We start from the raw sequence: 26,395 nt of genomic DNA, 5'->3' as shown, positions 1-26,395 counted from the left end.
TTTGTACAAGTCTGCCTTGTGAGGATGGACACTGCTTGATTCACATCCTAGCAAAGGAGCTTCCTAACAAGCTGGAAGAAAATATGAAAGAAGGGTAGAGACACCATGATTTGGCCTCTCTCCCCCATAACTCAACAGCTGGAAACACACCTGGAGGACAAAGACTGAGCTGAACTGATTCAGAAATCAGAAGAGAATACTAATAATACATTCAAACCAAATTCCCCTGCCAGACTAGTATTGGTTTCTCAGCAGGATTCCTGGGCCCAGCCTTGTTGGGGTTATGAGGACTCTGCCACACATGAGAGTAGAAAGAGCATCCTTGGGGTCAGGCAGGCCTCTGGTAAGGGAGTGGGGACTGAGATCCTTTCTCTGGCCAATTGCACCAGGGTCATGTATAAACCAGGGAAGTTCCCCACAATAGCCGGACCTGAACCCCCTGTACACTTGCCCTCTGTACTCATTGCTTCTCTGTCTCTCTTCCCCTCATCTCTGCTGGTCTCCCTCTGAGCTTTCTCAGCACCTGGCCCCACAGCGCTTCCTGCCAGCCAGAGACTGCTTGTTCTAGGCCTGCTCCTGTGGATGTGGCCTCTCTCCTGATTCCTGAGGAAAGGAACCTTTCCAGGAAATGGCCATGGATTCTGGGAATCTGCATGTGGCTGGTGGACAGCACCAGGAATCATTTGGCTCCTGGCACACAAGGCCACTTAAAACCTGAGCACCCAGAAAGGGGCTTGAACCTTCAGATTAAGAGCCTGATGCTTTACCAACTGAGCTGCCTGGGCTTGTTGAAACCATCTTCACCATTCACCACAAGAGCGAGCAGGTAGGCAAAAGAGAGGCAAAAAAAGTCATAAGGAACCCTCATGTGGCCTAATGGATAAGGTATCTGAGTGTGGATCAAAAGATTGAGGGTTGGAGTCCCTGTGTGGTTCTGTTTCTGCAGTTTTACCATTGTGCTGAAAGTCCTGTTCCCTTCAGGGTTGGAACCTCTTCTTGGCTGCTCAGGCCAATGCTCTGGCTTCAGCTAGAGCCCCGGGAAGGAGTTGGGGGTTGGGTGTCACAAAGGCTGGGACATGAGACCCAGGTGGTTCCAGTCTAGCCTTTGCCATTCCTGACTTGTCAAAGAAAGTGGGTGACTGCCCGGGCTGGCGTGTGCACCTGACCCTGTGCTGGAGGGTACTTACTATATAGCGTCTTCGGAGCCTGGGTGTTTCTCTGCTTCTCGCCAGCTTGGGAAAAGCCTCTTGGGGTAAAATCTCCTGCCCCACTGCAAAAGTGAGCACCTTGAGTGGGACCAGTCAAAGGCCTCACCATGGGGGCTGGCCCTGCTTTCCTACCAATTTATGATGTTATCCACAGAGCATCAGCAGCTGCCCCGCATGCTGGTTACCTTCAGTGGCTGTTTGGCATGGCAGGGAGGAGCCTGGCTAAGTGTTTTTGTGCCTGTCTGAAGGCCACACAAAGGCATGGTCCTGCCCTCCTCTAGCTCTGACCTCAGTTGCTCTGTGGCTTTTAAGCCTGCCCTTGGAGCCATCAGCACCAGCTGCTTCTGCTCTAGGTGCCCAGAGGAGGAGAGGTGTGCTGGGTCAGTTTAACAGATGCCCCTTCCCTGGTACTGCCATTGCTCAGCTGCACAGAGGAGCTTCCATCCCCAATCCCTGCCTGTCACTGCCCAGCAGCCCTCTGGCACCATTCCTGAGGGCTACCCTGCCTCACTTTCTTCCTACCATGTTGGGAAAGACAGGTCTCATTATTAAAGGTCAGGTGGGCCATCTAGGGGCAGAAGACTGTTCTCTGTTTTCCTACTGCAGAGCCCAAGCTCAGGAACTCACATTGGGTGCAGGCACTGCTGTGCTCCCAGAAAACATCCCCTGCAGAAAGAGGGATGACAAGGCCTGCCAAACCCAGGGATTGAACCAAGGACCTTTAGAGCTTTGGTTTAACGCTCACCCAACTGAGCTACTTTGGCACCTGCGTGAAAACATTTTGGCCAGTTGCTTCCCTATCTGGAATGTTTTTGTCAGCAGTTGCACACAAAAGGGACAGGAAAACAAACGGCTGCTCCACACCCCCACTGGAGGAACCCGGCACCATTAGCTGAGGTGAGTAAGAAGTGTCTGTTGGCTGACAGGGCCTGTCCCTCAGGAGCTGGAACAGCAGCTGCTGCCTCCCCCTCGGCTCCAGGCTGTGGGAAATGCTCATTGCCTGGCTGCATGGGCGGATGCGGCTCCGTGCTCTGGAGAGCGTCTGTATTGCTCTGTCAACCCCCCGTCTTCACTGAGCCAGTCTGGTAAGGTCCCAAGTGCCCCCTCCGGCCTGGCAGCTGCGAGTGTGCAGACATCAACCCCCCTGCCAGCCCCAGAGCCAGCAGAAGCACCAGCCCCCCCAGCACCACAGGGACACTCAATGAACTTCCTGTGGGTATATGGTCCCTTGGCGTCCAGCTGCCAGAGTGAGAGTCAGGAGAGAGCAGTGTCTGGCTCACCCTGGGGGAGAGAAGAGACCTGATGAGTGCGGATCTCCCTCAGCCTCCCCCGCAATGCTGGTCAGTTTTATTACCACTGTAATAGTCAGTGCTTCCCTTCAGGGCCGGCCCTAGAGGGGTCTGGGGTATGGGACAAATCCCCCCCTTTCCTCCCCAGGCCCTGACCCGCACTACACCCCTTCCCCCAAGTCCCCACCCCATCCTGTCCCATCTCTTCCCTTCCTGCACCTTCCTGACCCATTCCTCTCCCACCCCCAGTTCTTCCTGTCCCTGCTCCTTCCCCTCCCCACCCAGTGCCTCCTGCACCCCACTGAACAGCTGATCACTGGCAAGTGAGAGGCACTGAAAGGGAAGAGGAGGAGCTTGTCAGCAAGGCCTGTAGTGTGGAGGAGGAGCTGGCTGTCAATGGGCGCTGAGCACCTATTTTTTCTCTGTTGGTTCTGCAGCCCCATAGCTCCCATGGAGTCGCTGACTTGGCTCTTTTCGCACTCTAGAGAGAGGAGCAGAACCAGGGCTATGGCTGATCTATGGGGCATCAGGTGAGTGCCAGAGGCTTCAGGTGCTGAGAGTTTGCCTGACCCCTCAGGGTCACAGTGTGAGGTGGTGCCCCAGGGATCTCTATGAAAGGAGCAGAACAGGATTTACTTGGGGTGGGGAGAGAATTGAGAGTGTCTCAGGGGGTTGTACAGAGGTGCTGCCGGGATTAGAGACTGGCTAAAACACAGGCTTTAAACCTGCGCAGGGGAACCCTACTGGATTTCAACTCCCACATCTTAACCACTCGGCCATCACAGCTGTGAACACAAAAATGCCCCAATGGCAGAGAAACTGGTAAAAAATCACAATGCCCAGGTGTGAAGTCATCTGAACCACAAAATTCCCACCACAAACCTGGCTCCCAAAGCACGGGGGGGATTGGGGTTTGTTCTCTTTGCTTAGCCATGTGCAGTCACACAGACAGAGAGTTTAAAAGTCTCCCCTCCTGCAGAGCGGGAATGGGAAATGATTCTCAACTTGAAGCCTGATGTAGGGTGACCAGACGTCCTGATTTTATCGGGACTGTCCTGATATTTGCTTGTTTGTCCCGCGTCCCGACCGATGTTTGGTCGGGACCCTGGACAAACAAATAACTTTGTCCTCTTCTCCGACACACAGGCATAGTCTGCAGGGATACTTGCCCCCCCCCAACTCCGCCCCCTCATTCCCCCATTGGATCCATCCCCAAATCCTGGCCCTGGCCCTGCCCCCAGCCCCACCCCCTCACTGCCCCATTGGATCCCTCCCCAAATCCTTGCCCTGGCTCTGCCTCTTTCCCAAGCACACAGCATTCTTCCTCCCTCCCAGGTTTGCACACAGGCCATGCCCATGGCCGGGAGTGCAGCGCGGAAGCTGCTCCAGCCCTGCAGCCTGCGGGGCAGCGCAATGGGGCTGGGGGCAGCGCGGAGCAGGCAGGGCCCAGGTGGGCGGGGGGCAGAGACACACGTGGGGCTGACACGCTCCTGCCGGGAGCTGCCTGGTTCACCCCTTGCCCGGGAGCTGCAGGAAGGGCCCAGATCATGGCTCGGCTGCAGAGCTCGGAGCCCAGGCTGGGCCCAGGAGTGAGGGGATGGGGGAGCTGGGGGTGTATCGGGGGTCAGAGCCGAGAGTTGGTTGGAGATGGGGCTGTGCCACTGCCGCTTGGCGGCGGGGCGGCCCTCTGGTTTTTTTTTTTGCTCCGCCCCCCATGTCCTGATATTTCATCTTTGACATCTGGTCACCCTAGCCTGATATAAAGGAGGAAGTCTGGACCAAGGGGCGAGGGACTGGCCTTTGCTAGAGAAACCACTGTCAAGTTTTAGCCAGTTAGGATAAGTCAGCAAATAAGAACAACCTCAGGTATCAGTAACTGCTACAGGTTGCAAATTCCTACATGTAGCAGTTTCTGGCACTACACCTGCACAGATCTGCTCCCCTGCTCTTCTCGGGCTCCTGCTCTCTCCTTAGCTCTGCCCCACTCTCACCCAGGCAGTTCCAGCTCACATGGAGGATGGGACCCCCTGGTCTGGTGACTCCCTCATTACACTGCCTGGCCTGTCAGTGCAGCTAACTTGGAGCTTTGGCCTCTCCCCATTGTCCCTGGGGACTGTCAGTCTCAGGGTCCTGATTTCCCATTGATCCTTCCCCCTTCTATTGGTGCTGGGAACTAGCCAACCAACCCCCACCCCAAACACACACTAAGTTTTAGTATAGAGCCAAGAGCCCCCTTACACAAGCCAGCCCCATGAGATTCACCAATGTGCAGAGAAGGCAGCACAAGCTGGTCCCATGGTGTAATGGGCAGCACTCAGGACTCTGAATCCTGTAATCTGAGTTCAAATCTCAGTGGGACCTTGTGTTGGCTTGTGGTCATAGGCGGCAGGTTATATACATTTGTGGTGCTTGGGCTCCAGGAATATTCAGGGCTGGGGGCCCTGCTCCAGCAATATTTGGAGTTGGGTCTCTTCCCCTGAGCCCTGGCACCCCTCCCCCTGCTGTGGTGCGTCCCTGCCTGACAAAAAGCAGCAGGGGCCTGTCTCCTGCCTGCTCCTGTTGCTGGAGTAGAGGGATTCTGGGTAGAACTGCTGCCCCAGAGTCCTAGTGCAGGCTGCCCTGAGCCTCTCCAACACCCCCAACCCTGAGCTCCCTCTGAACCCTGATACTCTGCCCCAGTCCTGAGCCCCTCCTGCATCATGAATCCCTCATCCTCAGCCCTATGCTCCCTCCCAGAGGGTGCACTCCTTCCCACCCCCAGAGCCTGCACCTCTCACCCCTTCCTACAACCTTGCCGGAGCCTGCACCCAGCACCCAAACTCCATCCTAAAGCCTACTAAACCCTGCACCCTAATCCCCAGCCCAGGATCTGAAGCCCAGACCTCCGGCCTAAATCCCCTCCCAGAGCCTTAGGCAGGTGGGGGTGGAGTTTGGGGACAGGTTCTGGGCACCACCAAAATTTCTACAAACTTGCCACCGATGCTTATGGTAACACTCCAGAGCTTAACTTCCCTGTCTCCAGCTGTGTAAGAGTGAATCTTTCCCCTCCTGCTGGGTGTCTCACACCTCCTAGAGCCAGGTTTTTGGCTGGGATGGCCACAATGGGTTAGGGCTCTAGAACTTGTTACCTTGATAGTTGGGATTCTTGCTGGTGCACCTGATGTTCACAAGCTTGGCCCTTGCTTCCTACCACACTTTTCCTCTGGCCCATATGGCGCTTGAAGAAAGGAGTGACAGGGCTGGGATTAACAGTCAGGGCTTGGCAGGAGGAAGACTCCCAGACTGGAGCCCCACACACCTTCCCTCCTCCGGGCACCTAGAGCAGAGGCAGCCCAGCTCTGTCCGCTGGATACCTCAGCAGTGTAGGTGAGTTCATGTAAATACAGTCTGGTCCCAAAGCCTCCTCTCAAACCTGGTCATCAGTAGCTGCCAGGGGAGAGCTCATTCACACGTCGCTTACAAATCATCATTTGAAATTCTAAGGTTGGCCAACACTGCCGAAGCCAATGCACCGACATTGTCAGCAAACACAACAGCTGGGTGAGGAAACCTGGCTTTGTCCAGACTTTCCATACCTATTTTACTTTCTCAGGTACAAGTAGTTTTCATATGTTGTATCTGCTTTTAAAGTGTGTTAACGTTTCTATTTCCATTCAAATTTGCAACCAATGACAACATTGGCAACTCTGCGTGTAACTACCTGACCACTGAGGGAGGGGCTGTTGGGGAAATTCGGGGAAGGGGATGCACAGCCCCCTGATTGGGGGGCGTATAGGGAATGCCCAGTTTCACTGAATTGAGTCTCCTACTGCAGCACCTCAGTTGGTTACATCAGAGAGGAGCTGCAGTGTCTAGGCAGTGGGATGCCTGTGCCTTTAAGAGCCCAGCCCTGGGAAGCCCATGCTGAGAGGTGCTGCCTGTGAGAGGGGAAGTAAAAAATCCCTCTGCTCCCCCCACCCATGTTTGCAAACACTGGAGTCTCAGCCCACCGGGATCACTGTTACCCCTCTGCCCCTGCCTGTGCCAGGGTTTAACCCTCTGGTAGCACCTCCCTCTGGGCTTAACTCTGGCTCCTTCCCCCCTCCCTGACTTTGCCTTTAGTCTCTCTCCTAACTCTGCCTCCAGCTGCTTGACCCCCTGACCAGTCAATTTCCACCCCCTGCTCAGACCCTGGCCACCCACTCCTCTGATTTGCCCCCCTTTGCCCCTTTTTAATCCCTGTAAAAAGTAGGGAGTGCTGAGTCCCATTCTCTGGAGGGAGGGCTGGGGGCCTGGCCCCTGCCAGCCCAATGCTCAAAGTGCCCCATGATCTTGTGGATGTTTGCTGAGTGCTGCAGGGTCACCCGAAGGGGGAGAGAGATGTGGTTAGGAGGTGATGCAGCCAAGGGTGCCTCACCCAACACTGAGATGCAGCTACCTCTGGGGTGAGTTACACAAGTCAGCAAATGAATATGGAACAAGAAACACATTGAAAGGACCAAGGCAGCTGCAGTAGGTGGAGAAAACCAGAAAAAGCAGTATCCCTGGATCCCAGCCCTGCCCCTCCCCCACTCTACCCCCTAATCTCCACTCCCCTCCCACATTTGAGGGGAGAACCCAGGAGTCCTGGTCCCCAGCCTTGCCCACCCCCATATTTTGATATGGCTCCATCCAACAGCTGCCCCCACAATTGCAGGGCAGTGCCACGGGGCACACTGGGGCCTGCTTGTTTGCACAGGATGGGCAATGCCAGTGCTCCAGGATGGGGAGAGATGATGCTAAGGGAGAAGCAAGCAGCAGACTGCTCCCATGACAGAGAAAGAAATGCTAGGGGGTGCTGTGCTGCAAGGACTGAAGGGAGTTGGCAGGGAATGGGAGGATCTTCCCTCACAGCAGGTGAGTCTGTCTCCCTCTCAATTCCTCCCCAGCCCTACCCCAGCCCAGGCATATCCCGACCCAGCTACCAGGGTTACATTTGGCCTGGATTCCCCAGCTGCTAGGGGTGGGGCGTGGGGCTGGGAAGCATGAGCCTTTACTCCTCCTTCCCCAGACACAGTTGCATGGGCACAGACCAAAGGAGCCTGCAGCACTGCTGCCTAGAGGAAACTGAGGCACCAGTAACTGATAGACACATCATGGCTCTCCTCATCCTCATCCTCTTTTCCATGTACAACCTGGCCAGGGGAGGGAGGGGTAAACTCAGGGCAGTTGCATAGTTAACCTGTGGAACTCCTTGCAAGAGCATGTTGTGAAGGCCAAGACTAAAACAGGGTTCAAAAAAGAACTAGATTAGTTTACAGTGGATAGGTCCATCAAGGGCTATTAGCCAGGGTGGGCAGGGATGGTGCCTGTAGCCTCTGTTTGCCAGAAGCTGGGAATGGGCAATAGGGGACGGATCACTTGATGATTCCCTGCTCTGTTCAGTCCCTCTGGGGCACCTGGCACTGGCCACTGTCAGAAGACAGGAGGATACTGGGCTAGATGGACTTTGCGTCTGAACCAGTCTGGCCGTTCTTATGTCTCCCTTGGAGCAGCAGTGACACCTCGTGGTCATTCAGGGTAATGCACAGAAGGTGTTTCCCTTGATACAGCAGTGACACCCACTGGTCAGGTGGCGTAATGCACAGCGTGTGTCTGCACTCTACGAGCAGTGACACCCACGGACCAGTCACGGTAAGGCACAGAATGTGTTTCCCACCAATCTGGGTAAGGCACAGAGCATGTTTCCCATGGAGCAGCAGTGACACTCAGTGACCAGCAGGGGTGGCATCAGACTCTTCTCCTTTAGTGGGGGACTGAGGCTACATCTACACTACAGGATAAATTCGAATTAGCTTAAACCGATCTTATAAAACAGATATTATAAAGTCGATTGTGAGCCTCCACACTAGGCACATGAATTCGGTGGTGTGCGTCCATGGTCCGAGGCTAGCGTCGATTTCTGGAGCGGTGCACTGTGGGTAGCTACTGTAAAATAATGAGGCCAATAACGTCAATTTGCGTCCACACTAATCCTAATCCGATATAGTAATATCGATTTTAGCGTTACTCCTCTCATTTTCTGGGAGTACAGAAATCGATTTAAAGAGACCTTTAAATTGATATAAAGAGCAGTGTAGTGTGGACGGGTGCAGCGTTAAATCAATTTAACGCTGTTAAAATCAGTTTAACAGCATAGTGTAGACCAGGCCTGAGATGGGCTAGACAAAAAAAATTGGGGAGCTGTGCCCCCCATCACCTGGCCTCACCCTTCACGGGGGCCAAGCCTCTGTTCCTTCTCAGTTAAAGGCCAGGCTCATCTCCTCTCCCCCCGGCTAGGGTTTACAGCAATACAAACTTTATTAAAATAAAATAGTAAACAGGGTTTACTTAAAATATTCTAAATCTGTCCAAATTTTAGTACTGAATCCAAAGTTCTCTTAAAGATCCCATCAGTAACCAAAACCTAAATGAAAAATTGAAACCAAAAACAAGGCTTAATTTAAAACCCAAACATTAAGAAAAACTTTGTTTGTAAAAATAAAAACTAACAAATGCTGTAAATTAATAATTTCAACATTTTATCAAAAAAGTCTGCTACAGCAGAATGATAAAATAACATCAAATAAATAAGCATGACCACTAAAACCTCCTATAAAGGAATTGAATCCTTGAATACTGGTCAAATCGTAATAAAATATGCAGAACTATGTCAAAACTAGTGTTGCAAGTCAGCCATTTCAATCCAGCAAATGTCAATTAAAAGCTTCATTCCAACTAAAAAAACCAAAACAACCCAATAAACCAAAATGGTCACAGCCTGAAACAAACCTACACAGAAGCAAAATTAAACCTGTACCAACATTGAAACAAACAATGTAAATTTCTATTTCTAACTTCTTGTGTCTCCCAGGAGGAAGGTGTTTTGCACCCCAGTAGCCAGGCTGTCACTGCAGCTTTCCTTTCACTAAATAAGATTTGTACCAAATATAAATTGCCCTCCAATTTCTCTAAGAGAAATTGAAATTGTATCTTTGCACTAATATCCCAAGTGTGCAAGTCCATCCCCTCAGAGCAGCCCCACACCCTGAGGCCAGGGGAGAATCCCAACTGGTTTGTGCATTTGTAACCCTGGGGCCTGAAGCTGATGAGAGAAAGGGAAATGAGCCATCTTGGAGCTTTCCGGTACCACCTGCGGGGAGCACAGGGATTTGACTGAGTGACATCCTGGCTAATATTCACCTTGTTCTCCGCCAGCAGGCTCCACTGGAGAGCTCGGGAGTGACTTGACCATGGCAGCACCCCATTTACATATTAAAAGACGGCATTTTGGGGCCAATGGGGTAAAATGTGAGTACTTTTGGGGTTGGGACCCACATGAGAAGGAATGTGGACAAACTGGAGAGAGTCCAGAAGAGGGCAATAAAAATGATTAGGGGACTGAGACACATGACTTACGAGAACCTACAGGCCATATCCTGTATGTTAAGCTAAGGCAAAGTTAGCATATGTATATTGTGACCTTTTACTCAGAGAGGAAAATCGACCTTTATCACGTTACTTAAAAAGATAAGTACCCATGCCTGTCCAAGACCTTTACTTAGACCAATCGACAATGGAGAATAGCATAGGGTTTTATTCAGTGTTGTACCCACAGATTTAACAGGTACACTACAAGGTAACTTATGTGCATATGTACATGTCATCAGCAAGCACAAACATACTAGCCTATGAAGTAAATGTACCCTAATTTTTTGTGAGTGAGGAATGAAATTTGAGCATAGGAGGAAGGATTTCCGGCCCTTGTGCCCTATAAAAGAGGTAACCCACCTCACTAGAGCACTTTGCTCTATCATTGTGACTTAATTCCTCCACTCTCTCTCTATGTACTATCAGTAGGCTGTACTTTTTCTTAAATTTTAAGTTTCAAGGGAACTAGGCTAAGTTCGGTTTCCCTACGTTTTTAGTCTTTGTTTATTAGGTTTTGATTTTAAGTTTAACATATTCAAGTAAACCCTAAGTAACACTAGCATTTTCTAAGCACTGCATCTTTCATTTAAGAATTGAGAAACCTGAACTGCAAGGCTGGTCCTGTGTCTCTTACCACCGGGTTATCAAGGAAGGCTGTGAGTATATTAACCAAATCTTTGTTGCATATAATGCCATATGCATCTTTTGAATAGCAGTAATGCAAATGTAACTTTGTAAGTCAATTAAATTAAATAACATGTAAGCTAATCAATTAAATTTTCATCAAATTATCCAAATTAATATTATTAGTACACCCTAAATCACGGTACATGGGACAGAGAGTTGGAGTGCAGAGGTATGAAGGCACTGGTTCTAGAGGTGCTGACTCTGAGGTGGGGTTAGAATGAGACATTCAGAGTGCAGTAGAGGACTCAGGGTTAGGATAGAGAATGGGGCTGTGAATGGTCTGGAATGAGGCCAAGAAAGAGAAAACTGAGATGCAAGAGAGAAATCAAGCTAGAGCAAAAACCAGAGAAGAAATATGCCATGTGAGCTGCAAAGGGGAAAAAAAACCTCTGCCTATCCCCTCTCACCAAAGCATCTAAGAACCAGATGAGAGACATCTCTCTCCCACTACAACAACAATTCCAGTTGACCTGGACTGAGGAAGGAAATCTTCTCCTTTGTAGCACTAGCAAACCTGGACTGAGTCATGAACACCTCCCCACATCCAATCTGGTGTTCCTGGCCTGGGACACGGGAGGCGCTCCTCTCTTCTCCATTTGGGACATGACGGGATAACAGAAGTGACAGGGCTTTATGGGAAATAATTATTTGACTGATTCATGTGCAAGTCCTAGTCCTTCTTAACACAAACAAATGGTTTATCCTGCATGCTGATGCCAGTTTGGAGGGTCTGGGAGCAGTCCCGTACCAGGAAGTGGAAGGAAATGTAAATCTGTAGGCTTTGCCAGCTGAGGACTGTCTGATAGCGAAACTCGCTATCCCATCCACCAGCAACAGTTCTTGGTCTTGAAATGGGCCATCACTGAGAAATTTCGAGACTGCTTGTGTGGTGCTCAGTTTCAGGTGTGGACAGAGAACAATCCACTGACTTATGTGTTAACAAGGACTAAGCTGGATGCTACAAGGCAGAGATCGGTGGCTACTTTTGCTAGCCATAACTTCGCATTCAATACCAATGAGTTAGTATAATAGGGAATGTGATTTATCAGGACCACCAATTCTTGGCTGGCGGGAGGATGTTAGCAGGGTCGCTATGAACCCTACCCTGCCATCTGTTGGTGATCTGTTGTAAAGGCTTTTTGAGGCTGATGTCATTTGCATGGTTCCACCCACCCCGGATTGCATGATGGGAGTGCTTGTCGAAACGGTCATTTCAGCTGCTGTGGGATCCCCAGTCTCTTTGTTATTGGGGCAGGAGTAATGCAGTGTATTTTGCTGTTCGTTTTGGATCAAGGAGAGAGTAACTGTAGCTGGCATTTGAGGCCTGAGAGCTTCACCCTCGCCTGAAAAGTACTCATCATTAAGGGGTCTGGGTTCCCAATGCCCAAGGTTTGTGGGAGGCTGAAATGGATGTTTGTTGAGCTTTTGGTAGCTGGTGTGTAAAGACAGTTGTTTTTAAATCTTTTTGAGTTGTTGTTAGTGGTGCAGTTGTTGGCCTTACGCTTATACTGCTTGATCTCTTTCAGGGTGTGTTTTGGTTCTGAGAGGTAAAAGGAAGCTGTTGTGTGTGTGGTGTTATGGAGTGAGATGGCAAAGATTGATTTACAGAGTTGGTGCATGTGCCACAAAAGTTGTGGGGGCCCACCCCCAGCTCTGGTCCCAGAGGCCAGAATTTGCATTAACCCACCTGCTGACCTCTGACTAGGAATTTCGCTCTGCTAACTCTTCCAGCAAAACAGGCCAAAGAAAGTGTACGCAAGCACTGTACCGCAGCCCCTGTGCTCTTTTCGGTTCCTTCCCACAGAACTTTCACTGCATACCAGTCCAGTCCCTTGCTGTTGCTTGTCTAAGAACTGCATGCATATGCTAGACCGTACCCTGTGCTGATTCCCGACTTTTGTGCTCCATACAGCCTTGCCTATCCGTGTCTCTGTGGCGCAATGGGTTAGCGCGTTCGGCTGTTAACCGAAAGGATGGTGGTTCGAGCCCACCCGGGGACGGCGATGAGCCCGTGCTACCTCCTTGCTTCCCCGAGGCTTGCAGGGAGCCTCCAAAGTCCCCTTTTGCTGCCTCTTGGCCTCAGTGCTTTCAGCTGGTGGCCCAAAGAGCGTGCTGGATGCCATTCAGAAACCCCTCTCCCAGCAGCCGTGCCGGAGGCTCAGGCTTAATCCTCGAGGCCGAGCACAAAAACTTTCAGCCTGGAATATTTTGCTCCATTCCCGCCTCCGCCAAAGCGGCAACGGAGAAGGGGACGAGACACGCCTGCTCAGAGACGCCTCCCTCCCACTTCCCTGTAGGCTGTGCAAAGCTGTTGGCCTGCCTCATGCCTCGTCAGGAAAGAGCAGCCATGCTGCCCAAGCCTGAGTCACATGCGCAGCCAGGCCCGCCCCGGCTGACGGCGCGCAGAGCCACGTGAGTCAATGGCAGGTCGAGTCGGTAGCCTCGGCTCTTTCTCCTGACAGCCACACAGCACTGTCTAGCGCCCCGAGAGCCTCCCTCAGCTCGCCGGGGTGGGTGGGAAAAGGGGACCAGGAAGCACTGCAGCCTCATTCTGGGACAGGAGGCCCTTGCCACACCCAGACCTCCCTCTTGCCTTCAGCCCAGGTAGCCAGGGAGCTCTCTGGCAGGCCACCGCCTCAGCCACCTCTTGCCGCTCTGCTGGTCACCGCCTCGCTGGAAGGCCCAGAGGGAAAAGAAACAAACGCACACGTAGCAGAAGGTGGTTTCGATCCATTGACCTCCGGGTTATGGGCCCAGCACGCTTCCGCTGCGCCACTCTGCTGGCTCTTCACAGCCCTGCCACCCAGCTGGCACTATCCAGATTAGGGCCTTACGCGCTCTCGTGCTGGCAGGCGGATGCGCAGGCTGCTGGCAGCTGCCCTGGTCACAGGATTTTACAGCATCTGCAGGGTAAAAGGGATCTCTTTGGGGTTTGGACCCCACTGGGAGCTGGGTAGCTGAGTGCCGGAAACGGGAGCACTTCTTAAACTGTTCTCAGTTAAGCCTTCAGCTGGTGGGGGACGTGGTTCAGCCTTGGATCCCTGTCTGCAGCAGGCAAGCGCCTCTGGCTCAATCGGCCCCCCTCGCTGTCTTAGCAGACTAAAACCCGGAGCAAATGCACAAGCCTTGCAAAGGAAGAGGAGCCGGGATCTCAAACAAATGTCAACATTTTATTAAGATGACGTTCAAAGAAAAAAAAACGGGTACGGTACAGCATTTAGGAGCAGAAGTTTCTGGTGATCAGGGAACAACGTACAGATTACCCGGGGGTGCGAAGTTCGGTTTAAGATCGGGTGGCATAAGGAATACATAATGTGCAATAGCCCCGACTGGGGGTAAAAGGTTAACGTACAGACACTGAGTTAGGAGGGTATGTTGTCCATGTGAGGGCTAAGTTCAGGTGTGGAGTATAAAGAGCGGATAGGACGATGAGGATGGATTGACCCGCATTTGGTGAGTTTGAACATTCAGTGTTTTTTAATCTTTTCCACAATCTTGTTTAAGCAGGGTCGCTATGAACTCTACCCTGCCATCTGTTGGTGATCTGTTGTAAAGGCCTTTTGAGGCTGCTGTCATTTGCATGGTTCCACCCACCCCGGATTGCATGATGGGAGTGCTTGTCCAAATGGTCATTTCAGCTGCTGTGGGATCCCCAGTCTCTTTGTTATTGGGGCAGGAGTAATGCAGTGTATTTTGCTGTTCGTTTTGGATCAAGGAGAGAGTAACTGTAGCTGGCATTTGAGGCCTGAGAGCTTCACCCACAAAAGTTGTGGGGGCCCACCCCCAGCTCTGGTCCCAGAGGCCAGAATTTGTGTAAACCTACCCATTGACCTGTTACTAAGAATCTGGTTTCAGAGTGTGGCACAAAAGCTGTGCCCCACAGCTTAACTCTCAGAATCCAACCTGCAAAATTTTTTTTGCTATGTGAGTGGTGAGGAGCTTTTTCCCCAACTATGGAATTGTTTTCAACTTCTAGTGTGGAAAAGAGATCACAGCATAGCCCTTCAGAAAAATTGGAAAACTGCTTTGAGTCACTAACCACTTTTTATCTATGGCTAGTTCTAAACATGGGTTAGAAACATAAAACATCCTGTTTTTGAACTGGAGAGACACAAAGAGCATAAAATGTGCATTAAAGATTCCACAAGAAATCCCTAGCATTAAGTGCAAATATCCCTTTTCAGTCTCTTTTATTTCACCATGTTTTGGAACCCATGTCCCTTGCCTAACGACATTCATATAGGTTCGGGTGAGTCCCGAAATCATGAACCGCTAAGTTCCGTTCTACTGTCCTTGATTCATATCACCGGAATAACTGCACTTTATTACCACTGCCCTAATAAGAAAGAGACTGAGGATCCCACAGCAGCCGAAATGATCCTTTGGACAAGCACCCCCATCATGTAATCCGGGGTGGGTGGAACCATGCAAATGACAGCAGCCTCAAAAGGCCTTTACAACAGATCACCAACAGATGGCAGGGTAGAGTTTATTCTCACCCTGCTTACATCCTCCCCCCAGCCAGGCAGATTGGACAAATGACCAGGGAATAGTATAAAAATATTGCTCAGGCAGGCAGGAGTGAAATCAGGAAGGGCAACTCATGCTTGGAGTTCTAGCTAGCAAGAGATGTTAAGAGTAACAACAAGAAGAGTTTCTTCAGGTATGTTAGTGTCAAAGTTAGAATCAGGACTCACAATTTGTCAGACCACTCTGTTTTATTAGCACAGCGCTCTGCCAATAACATTCATACACACTACAAGTTGTTACAGGGGTACTCACTAACATTAAAGTTATTTTAATGTTTAATATTAACAGTAACATTAGCATCAAATTTATTAAAGGTATCTTGTTATACCATGCCTTTTATGTAGGCAGTTTGTTTGCTGACCAGGTATGTTCTTTATTTGCAGCTTCGTTTGTGCTGGCAGTTTTCACCTTTCTTTATCAGTTAGGTAATTTGCATCAACACAGGCTAGGCTTTTGGATTCAAAGCCATCAGCAGAGCTCAGAGACTCTGTTTTAACACACAGGGATCTGAAAAAGAAAACACAGCCTATTGCAGCTCTTTTTGGAGCCCTAATAGGATTTTAATTTAGCAGCATGTTTTATTTGCATTTTATTTTTTACATCCCTTTTTAGAATATACGCTGCACATGTCCTACGGAAAATGCACATTCTTTCTATACTATAACTTTTTAAAAACATTAGCCATATTAATTTTTACATAAGGTATAACTTTGTTTTGTTTTTACAGAGTTTTTATGTACTTTTATTAAAGTGACAGTCTGATTACACATAGTCATTTTAAGGCTCAGTGTTTTTAACATTGCTTCTTTTTGTTTTGTGCACCTCACCTCTGCTGTTGCTTCAGAGGGTCACTGTTAACTTCTTATTCTGTCATTACAGCTTTTATCTGCTATTGTTACAAAAAAAACAAACCAAACAAACAAAAAGACTCCAGAATCTCTACCTATTCTCCTGATTCTGACTGCCCTATTGCAGCCATGACTTGGTCTTTATTTAAAAACATTTTAATTTTGTAAAGAATCAAGTTACCCCTTAAGGGTTAAATGCTAAATCCCAAAGCCAAACAACACTAATTACCTGTGTCTTGCAAAAAGGTCTGTCAGTTTTGCAACTTTGAATCAAAGAGTCAAATGAATTTTTAGTGGCATTAAAAACAAAATCAATTTATCTTACACCTACAAAACAGTAGTTTTACAAACCAGATGTGTTGGTTTAGATTCTTAGAACTTTACATACACAGACAAATAGATACATACACATTTTCTTTTCCTTAACATTTTTTTTTTACACTGCTTTGTTTTTTGCATAGCTGTATATATATAAGGATTATTTACAGGCACTCTTCTGGAAAAGGGCCCATTTTCCCTTCAGAATGTCTGCAAAGAAACCAAGAATTCTCTCTCTTTAACATGGTCCTTTTTAACATTTTCCACAAAGTTTAACTGCTTAATTCTCTCCAGCCTCTATAGTTAACTTTTCACTCTCTTTTCTTAAATCACTTGTTTATGTTCCAAAATGACACCTTTATCACCTTAGATTTCACCCTTTTAAGTATTGTTCCAGGGGTTCATGCCTGCACTTACTACTTTTTTTTACTCCTGACACTATTCCCTTAGGGCTTTCAACCTGTTTCTTTTCTGTTGCTTGCCTGCTTGTCTGGGCCCGATCCTGCTTTTTTTCAATGAACCGTTTGTGAATGATATTGTGGTCATTTCACAATTTTGAAAGAAATGTTCAAGGAAAGGGACCAGGAAGGGTGGGGGCTAGTTGAGGAGCTCCCCCCGCCCCGAGCCTTGCTGAATTGGTAGTGGGACACTATAAAGAATCAGTTTCTGAGGCAGACAACAAAGGGGAACAGAACAAGGGACTTTTTGTCCTTTTTACAATGAGATGGGAATATGAAGGGGTTTGGATCGATCCGGGGTTTGGAGAACGGGGTAAAGGGGAGCGCTCGGTCTAGTGGTGGGAGAGGAGGCTTTTAATAAAGCTTTTAACTTATTATTTGAATAAGTGAGAGAGGCCAGTTTTGATTTTGTCCACCTATGATTTGCCTCTTCCCACCACTGCATGAAACAATTAACCTCTCCTTTAGCCAATTTAGTTTTAGGTTGGCCGAGTTTGTCCTTTAAGACGTCCACTCAGTCTTTGTTCCAAGATTTTAACAGTGGCCACTGAGTTTTGGGATCCCCCTGAGTTAGCCTAGACCATTTTCCCAGAAATTTACAGGAGTCTTGACCCTTTTTACAGGAGTCTGGACCCATCCTAAATACATAAAATGAGCCGGCGTTCATTTAGGGAACTGTCCCGACTTAGACGTCTGGTTACCAGTACAGGAGGACTTCACACACCAATCACACAAGAAGGAAATTCAGGTTCATCAGAGCGATGCCTGCTGCAACACATAAAAGGAGCCCACAGGCTACTGCCTCAATTGCCCTTGCTTTCACACTAAGGGTTTTACCCAAGGTGTGGTGCGGCTGCAATTGTGCAGATTTCACTCACTCAGACCGCGGGGACAGGAACCCCTTGGTCGGCCGATCCCCAGACAGAGACGGCACCCAGACTCAAACACTCCACAAGTGGACAGATAGACACAGAGACAGGACAGTCCTCAGTCCGGACAAAACACAGAAATAATTACCTGACCAGATTCCTGATGTCGGATCCCGGGATCCCTACCAGAACAGAGTGGGAACCAACAGGTTCGATGGCGTAGACCTCACTGTGGCTGTGCGCCTTTCCGCTCTAGTGGGGGACCGCTTGGGCCAAATGCCCAGGTGCCGGCTGCCACGGTCATCCCACAAAAACAGTCAGGAATCACACAGCCCCAGTGAAGACGGTTGCCATCTCGGTAGAACCTCCAAATTGTCAAAGTTAGAATCAGGACTCACAATTTGTCAGACCACTCTGTTTTATTAGCACAGCGCTCTGCCAATAACATTCAGAATATGTGAGCGGCCATGCAAGGCCAAAACAGTCTTATTTATACAGATAAAAGAGCGGGAATCAGACAAAGGAACAAAGAAAGCAAAACTGTAAAATTCACCTGGGGCACAGCATGCATATCCTACTTCCTTACTAACTCTTTATGGATCTGAGGCTAATACTTCACCAATTGCCCTTAAATGGTGCAGTTGTTCTATGTGAATGTCTGTATTCCTGACACCTGGATTGCAGCATTCCAACAGTTTTTCTTAAAGGTACAGACAGCATTTCTTTAATCCTTTCTATTTTCACAATATAATTCATTCTACTTTCACATTAGCAACAAGAAGAAAGTCAATGAAAATGTAGGCCCCTTACTCAATGAGGGAGGCAACCTAGTGACAGAGGATGTGGAAAAAACTAATGTAGTTGATGCTTCCTCCTGTCCCCATCTTCACGAACAAAATCAGCTCCCAGACTGCTGCACTGGGCAGCATAGCATGGAGAGGAGGTGACCAGCCCACTGTGGAGAAAGAAGTGGTTCAAATCTATTTAGAAAAGCTGGACGAGCAAGAATCCTTTGGGCTGCATGCGATGCATCCGAGGGTGCTAAAGAAGTTGGCGGGTGTAATTGCAGGGCCACTGGCTATCTTTGAAAAGTCATGGTGATCGGGGGAGGTCCCAGATGACTGGAAAAAGGCTAATGTAGTGCCCATCTTTCAAAAAGGGAAGAAAGAAGGAGGATCAGGGGAACTACAGGCCAGTCAGCCTCACCTCAGTCTCTGGAAAAATCATGGAGCAGGTCCTCGAGGAATCAATTCTAAAGCACTCAGAGGAGAGGCAAGTGATCAGGAGCAGTCAGCATGGATTCAGCAAGGGCAAGTCACGCCTGACTAACCTAATTGCCTTCTGTGAGGAGATAACTGGGTCTGCGGATGAGTGGAAAGCAATGGAGGTGTTACTCCTTGACTTTATCAAAGCTTTTGATACAATCTCCCACAGTATTCTTGTCGGCAAGTTCAAAAAGTATGGGCTGGATGAATAGATTATAAAGTGGACAGAAAGCTGGCTAGGTCGTCGGGTTCAGCGGGTAGTGATCAATGGCTCCACGTCTAATTGGCAGCCGATATCAAGCGGCGTGCCCCAAGGGTTGGTTCTGGGGCTGGTTGTGTTCAACATCTTCATTAATGATCTGGAGGATGGCTTGGACTGCAATCTCAGCAAGTTTGCAGATGACACTAAACTGGGAGGAGCGGTCGATACGCTGGAGAGTAGGGATAGGATACAGAGGGACCTAGAAAAATTAGAGGATTGGGCTGAAAGAAACCTGATGAGGTTCAGCAAGGACAAGTGCCCAATCCTACACTTAGGACGGAAAAATCCCATGCACTGCTCCAGACTAGGGACCGAATGGCTAGGCAGCAGTTCTGCAGAAAAGGGCCTAGGGGTTACAGTGGATGAGAAGCTGGATATGAGTCGACAGTGTGCCCTTGTTGCCAAGAAGGCTAACGGCATTTTGGACTGTATACGTAGGGGCATTGCCAGCAGATCGAGGGACGTGATCGTTCCCTTCTATTCGACATTGGTGAGGCCTCATCTGGAGTACCGTGTCCAGTTTTTGGCCCCACACTCCAAGAAGGATGTGGAAAAACTGAAAAGAGTCCAGCCTAGGGCAACAAAAATGGTTAGGGGGCTGGAAGACATGACTTATGAGGAGAGGCTGAGGGAACTGGGATTGTTTAGTCTGCAGAAGAGAAGAATGAGGAGGGATTGATCGCTGCTTTCAACTACCTGAAAGGGGGTTCCAAAAAGGATGGATCTAGACTGTTCTCAGTGGTACCAGGTGACGGAACAAGGAGCAATGGTCCCAAGTTGCGGTGGGGAAGGTTTAGGTTGGATATTAGGAAAACCCTTTTTCATGAGGAGGGTGGTGAAGCATTGGAATAGGTTCCCTAGGGAGGTGGTGGAATCTCCTTCCTTAGAGGTTTTTAAGGTCAGGTTTGACAAAGCCCTGGCTGGGATGATTTAGTTGGGGATTGGGTTGGACTAGATGACCTCCTGAGGTCCCTTCCAACCCTGAGAGGCCATGATTTTTAAGCTGTTCCCGTGTATCAAGGTGAGCTGCAGCTCAGCGAACCCCAAGGATCTGAGGCCAGCTACTTTGCAGGAAAGACAGACCAAGCAGCAAGTACAACACGGGGTCGCACCCCGGCCGGCAGATAGAATCTCATGTCTGAGATCCCGGCTCCTGTTCCTTTGCAAAGTGTGTGCTTTTGCTCCAGATTTTAGCTGTGGGCCAAGTGCCCTCTGGCTTCTCGTCCAGGCTCCGTCCTCCATGTGCCTGGCCATCAGCGTGACTGTCTCAGGAGAGCAGCTTCCCCACCCTCACTGCATCCCAATCTCCGCCCAGCTGGGGAAGGAGCAGAGGCAGCTTGGAGAAAAGACTCCTTTGAGCACCGGAGACGGCCGGAGCATCTTATTTGCATACCCACAGTGCATTGCCTGCAGTGAAGCGAGTCCCTGGTCAAGGGGCTGGTTTTGCTCCCTGTGTCCCCGGTTCCCATGATCCAACTCAGGCTGTCAATCGGTTCAATTCCATTTCCTCTAAAAGCTAGCAGTTTAGTGGGCTGTGAGAGTAGTCACCCTGACTTGTGGTAGGATATACGGTTGCCCCGGCAGAGACTCTGCTTTTTTTTTTCTTTTTCTTTTTTTTTCTTCCTTCTTCTTTTTCTTCTCTCCCCTTCCCAGTTTGTATAAATCTTTTGCCTTTTGCTAAAGATTTTTGTGGAGAGGAGCATTTATGAATTTGTACCCAATTTTTTTGAGGCTTTGTTTTGGTAAGGCAGTTCCCTGTTGTGAAAAAAACAGAAGGATACTATCTCAACTAGTGTCAGTAACTCAAGCTTTTCTATTAGTGTATGAAAACAACTGAGAGCTCTGAAAATGACTGTGTGGGATTTTTTGCCCTTTTTTTTTTTTTTTGAGCTCATCGTGTTAGTGAGATGGCTTCCCAGCTAACAGGGGACTGTTTTGTGGTGTGTATTCTGCTGGCTCTTTGGTTTCATAAGTTTTTGGTTATCACATTTAAAGAGCAGCAAAGAATTGCGTTGTTGTTTGTGTTAACGTTTGGTCTGTCCTAAGAGTGTATGGTTTGGAGTCATTTGTAACTCTTGGGTTAGTTATTGTCAACAGCTTATTTTTGGGTCCCTGAGTTGAAAGGCTGCTCTTGCGGATTTCAGTTTCTCATTGTTGGAAGGTCAGTTAAAGAGCTGCTTTCTTAATCTAGTCCATGAAGGTTCTTACGCCGCCCTCCTTAATATACCTTTCAGAAGGTAATTGCATGGTTTCCCTCGTCTCCCCACAGAAGAGAAATTGTCCATCCCTTTCCTGTTGGGAAAACACCAGTGTTTTTAAATGTTTTGCCCAGATGAGGGATAGTTCATAGGAGCAGAAGAGGAGGAAGTTTGTGGCCATTTGAGTCAGATTCCTAGCATTTAAGGCCAGAAGGAACCAGCCGATCACCTCAGAGGGACTAAGGGGCACCAATGCCCCAAATAGCGAGGAACTGCTTTGATGCAATTGACTGTATGTTTGATATAGTAGCGTGGGAAGGAGCAGAAAAGAGCACTGGGGCTGCGGAATAGCGCTTGCATAGGCTTTCTTTGCCCTGGTTTCTTGTAAGAGTTAACAGTGAGAGATTGGTAGTCACAGGTCAGTGGGTGGGTTTATGGAAATTAGGAGTCTAGAGGGGAAACCAGGGAGAGGAAGGCATCTGCAAGACTTGTCTGTCTTTGAACAGAATTGTGTGTTAAGGGTTCTTGCTTTGAATTCTTCCACTGGAGTCATTTCGGGGAAGTGAGTCAGTCTTCCGCAGAGTTCCCTAGTTATGGTGTTTGTTGCATGTCTGGGAGCTCGTCCTGGTGAGGTAGAAATGCGTGGGCGCAGGGGTGTGCGTGCGTGGCAGAATGTCAGTATTGTTTTTTGGCTCCCTGGAGCTAAGACCAAAGCATAGTGTCTGTTCATTATAATCTGTAATATGTCTTTGATGTGAGCACTGTGTATTAGCTTGATTTTTGAAAGGGGAGAATTAGTGAGAACAGGAGCTTTCTTTGTTTACCCCATGCATGGATGTGGTATTGTAGTGTCTCCAGGAACAGTGTATCTGCTTTAGGGGAAAACCTTCTGGTTAAAAAAACAGAAAAGAGTTAAACTGTAATGATTTTTTTTTCAAGCAGATTTTTTTTTTGAAAAAGCAGAAAAATATGGTGTTTTTAGTGGTTTTGTTTCTTTATGATAAACACAATACAGTTACACTTTCTTGGAAGTGTTTTGTGAGTTTGCAGATGTGAGAGGTTTTTCTTTGTCTTGCTAGAGAATTATTTAAGAGGCTGGACTTCTTCTTTCTGCTGTGAGTCTTTTCAACAGTATGAGGGACAAATGCTTTCCAGACTCTGGGTCTGTTGGGGAGATGGTTGTTTTTTTTGTTTTTGTTTTTCTTGGGGTGGGGGCTTGGTAATATTTGAGATTACGTGTACATCAACAACTGCACGAGTTACACAGACTTCTCCGTACCCGACCTACGTTCTACGTATCTTGGTTCGTAAGATCGAGACAAGGCACTAGATGTCGTGCTGCATCCGGCACACAAGGGCCCCAAGCCTGATTTTTCCCCCCCAAACTGACTGTAATCTAAATGCTAAATAATTACCCTTAACTTCTCATTATTGCCACCCTCACTATTGGAAAATCCCCAAAATCACAACAGTGACTTACAAATCATGAGAATTCTTTGTTTAAAAAATGTAATGTGGGTTCTCTATCTTTCCCTTCCAGTTTTCTGAACCGGGCAAGCTTGAAACTTGCTTTTCTAGTGCAGCCAGAGCCCCAGGGAGCAGGAGCCCCTGGAGCCTGGGGCTGGCAGGCAGTGGGGTTCCTCACGGTTGTGTATTACACACACACTTTGATCTCACCCACCAAGCATCAAGTGTGATCTCCTCAGGCACAAGAACAGCCTTAACATGGAGTCACAGACAGCCCCCTTGGGCACCCTGACTCTAGCTTGCCACCCAGGTGTGGTAGAAGCCGCTGTAACACTCAAACTCTGTATGTCCTTTAGGGCTAACCCTAGCCAAACAGCTGGGATCCCTTGCTTATGCTTAGAAGGCATGCCGTCTCCCTGAAGTCCAAGCAGCATCGCGGGTGGGGACAACAGTTTCTTCCTGACAGAGATTTTTATTCCATTCCCCCAGAGCTCAAGCTGATGGGGGCAAGTGTTTGTGCAGGTCTCTGCCTCATCGTGGGTGTGTGAGGGGGAGCAATCAACCAGGTCTTTTGTCCATGGATGATCCACAGAGGCCTGTCCGATGTCTCAGTCAGGGCCTTCTCCTGTTGGAAAGGAGATGACGCTTCTTCTGGTAAACTAGCGTTTCACACTTGGTAATGCTTCTCTCCTGACCGGTGGCGGAGTGGCAGCAAGGGGGTTTACAGCTTTAGTGCCAACGCTTATATATCACCTTACAACACAGGCTACAGCTATTATAGGTGAGAAGAATGCATGCAGCAACTGACGAGCTAGTCATAAACTCTAAACACATTTTTATGAATCTAATGCCTGTTTTAACAACACTAACAAACAGGTGAGCAAGACTAGTTTCCAGTCATGCGTTTGTCACTTATCAGTAAGGCCTAGGGGCCTTGGCGTGAGCTGGCACCTGGTCTGCCAGCGTCAGAAGAGGATCTTCCCTCTCTTATCCCCAGGTGTTTGTACTGGGAGCAGTACTGTTCAACTTATTCATAAATGATCTGGGGAAAGGGGTAAACGGTGAAGTGGCAAAATTTGCAGATGATACAAAATTGCTCAAGATAGTTAATTCCCAGGCAGACTGCGAAGAGCCACAAAGAGATCTGACACAACTGGGTGACGGGACAACCAAATGGCAGATGAACATCGGCGCTGTTAAGTGCAAAGTAATGCACGTTGGAAAACAGAATCCCAACTATCCCTATAAAAAGATGGGGTCTAAATTAGCTGTTACCACTTGAGAAAGAGATCTGGGAGTCATTGTGGATAGTTCTTTGAAAACATCCACTCAATGTGCAGCGGAGTGTTGGGAATCATTACGAAAGGGATAGGTAAGAAGACAGAAACTATCATATCGCTTCAATATCAATCCACAGTACCTCCACATCTTGAATACTGTGTGCTGATGCAGTCGCCCCAATCTCAAAAAAGATCTATTGGAATGGGAAAGATTCAGAAAAGGACAACAAAGATGATGAGGGGATATGGACCAGCTTCTGTCTAAGAAGAGATTCATAAGATTGGGACTTTTCATCTTGAAAAAGAGACGACTAAAGGGGGATATGACGGAGGTCTATAAAACCATGACAGGTGTGGAGAAAGTAAATATAAAAGAAAAAAAAAAGCTGTGGCTCTTTGACGGCAGCTCAACCACACTGCTTCTTCTGCGGCAGTTCGGCGGCGAGTCCTCCCTCCCTTCCTCTTTGGTAGACATTTGGTGGCAGCTCAAAGACTAAGACAGGAAATGGGGGACCCGCCGCCGAATTTCCGCCAAAGACCAGACATGCTGACCCGATACCAGACGGGCCGCCCCTTTGAATTGGCTGCTCCAAGCACCTGCTTGCTACGCTGGTGCCTGGAGCCAGCCCTGCTCCCGTGACAAGCAGGGGCTGGTGCAGAGCATGGCAGGGCAGGGAGATGACATCTCCTCTAATAGCGGGGCCCTTTCACAGCAAGGGAAGCACCTCCCCGCAGTAGCAGAGACCCACTTACTCCTCCTGCTTTCTCCTGACACCAGCACCACCCTTCCCGGCAGCACCTGCTTCCAGACTCGCACCAGAAATGGGAAGTTTAGGCCGGGCCTGGCAGCAGCTGTCAGGAAATGGAAGCAGGAGACACAAACACTCCCATTGTGCTGTGGGGCCCATCCTGGCTGGTGGGAGATGGAGGCAGTAGACACTACCACCCCCATGGTGCCGTAGGGTTTTCAGATAGGGTGCCCTCCCCAGGGTTGGGCTCCAGGGGAGGTTTGGCATCTTAAGGGACTGGGTGAAGAGGCTTGGAGGAAGTTTGAAGACCAACAGTGAAGGGGAAGTTGGACACTGGCCAGAATACCAGAGAGACAAGGCAGGTGAGGTGATACCTGTTACTGGACCAGCTTTGGAGTCACACAAGGTCTTCTTCATGGAGGGAAAGGTGCTCAGAGCATCACAGTTCAACAGAAGGTGGAACACTCTGCCCCGAACACCAGACTTTCCCCTACTTACTGGAAAGGGGCGGCAGTCCCCACTGTCCTGTCAACAGCCCCACCACGTAACCCAGAGGTGGCTGCATCTTAGCACCAAGACACCAGTGGTCACCGCTCCAGAGGAGATGGTACATACAGGCCACTGCCCTACGTGGCCACCAGACGTCACAGACTGTGCTCTGTCTTAGCTGGCCCCACATGTTACTGCCCCAAGAGGTGAGGTAAACACAGGCTACTACTCAAACTGAGCACCTGGGGTCACTGCAGCAAAGGTTAAGGGGGATACAGGCGGGGCACTGTTGCACATGGCCACCAGGTGGCACTGCTGCAATGGCGCTGGTGCGGTGGAGATGATAAACAGGCCACTGCCTGATGTGGCCACTACCACAATGGCGTGAGGAGAGGGGGAGGGAGATACCAATAGGGCACTACCACACCAGGGCACCACGGGGAGGTCACTGCTCCAATTAGTAGAGATACACATCGGGTAGTGCCCCAACTGGGGGCCCTACCCTAGAGAGAGGGGGGGCTGGGGAGAGAAGAGGAAATCAAAGGCCACTGCCTCACTTAGCCATCGGGGTCACTACCTAAATAGGGGACACACACACACAGAGCACTGCCCCACTTGACCAGCAGGGGTCACTGCCCCAATTGGGGGATATACAGAGGGTATTGCCCCACAGGAATGCCAGGGATCAGTGCCTGCCATATCTGGCACACGGGTAGAAGGGATAGGGTGACCAGATGTCCCGATTTTATAGGGATAGTCCCGATATTCGGGACTTTTTCTTATGTAGGTGCCTATTATCCTCCACCCTGTCCCGATTCTTCACACTTTCTATCTGGTCACCCTGGGGGCGGGGGAGGGAGGGGGCTACACAAAGGGCACTGCCATACTGGGCCAACCGTGCACATCCCTAGTGGGGGAGTGATACACACCAGAAGCAGGGCTCACTGCCACAAAGGGGTTGAAAGACACCCAGGGCACTGCTTGACACAGCCACCCAGGCACCCTGCCCCCTTGGGGGAGGTGAAGAATACACCTTGGGCACTGACTCCT

General features: G+C 49.2%; 5 non-coding genes across 5 annotated transcripts; 4 read left to right on the top strand and 1 right to left on the bottom strand.

Annotated features, from left to right (window-relative positions):
* Nucleotides 1-1,899: 1,899 nt before the first annotated feature.
* On the bottom strand, nt 1,900-1,972 carry TRNAF-AAA (transfer RNA phenylalanine (anticodon AAA)). Its single transcript has one exon. It is a non-coding gene; the product is annotated as a tRNA-Phe (tRNA).
* Nucleotides 1,973-4,786: 2,814 nt separating this feature from the next.
* TRNAQ-CUG (transfer RNA glutamine (anticodon CUG)) lies at nt 4,787-4,858 on the top strand. The gene has a single exon. It is a non-coding gene; the product is annotated as a tRNA-Gln (tRNA).
* A 7,680-nt stretch (nt 4,859-12,538) lies between these two features.
* On the top strand, nt 12,539-12,612 carry TRNAN-GUU (transfer RNA asparagine (anticodon GUU)). Its single transcript has one exon. It is a non-coding gene; the product is annotated as a tRNA-Asn (tRNA).
* An 8,183-nt stretch (nt 12,613-20,795) lies between these two features.
* On the top strand, nt 20,796-20,912 carry LOC127041621 (U5 spliceosomal RNA). Its single transcript, XR_007771710.1, has one exon. It is a non-coding gene; the product is annotated as a U5 spliceosomal RNA (small nuclear RNA).
* A 1,128-nt stretch (nt 20,913-22,040) lies between these two features.
* Nucleotides 22,041-22,234, top strand: LOC127041606 (U2 spliceosomal RNA). Its single transcript, XR_007771696.1, has one exon. It is a non-coding gene; the product is annotated as a U2 spliceosomal RNA (small nuclear RNA).
* The last annotated feature ends 4,161 nt before the right edge of the window (nt 22,235-26,395 follow it).

Source organism: Gopherus flavomarginatus (genome assembly GCF_025201925.1).
Source record: "Gopherus flavomarginatus isolate rGopFla2 chromosome 13 unlocalized genomic scaffold, rGopFla2.mat.asm SUPER_13_unloc_3, whole genome shotgun sequence".
Classification (NCBI taxonomy): domain Eukaryota; kingdom Metazoa; phylum Chordata; order Testudines; family Testudinidae; genus Gopherus; species Gopherus flavomarginatus.
Note: the sequence above shows the minus strand (reverse complement) of the source record. Positions and strands in the feature narration are given on the sequence as shown.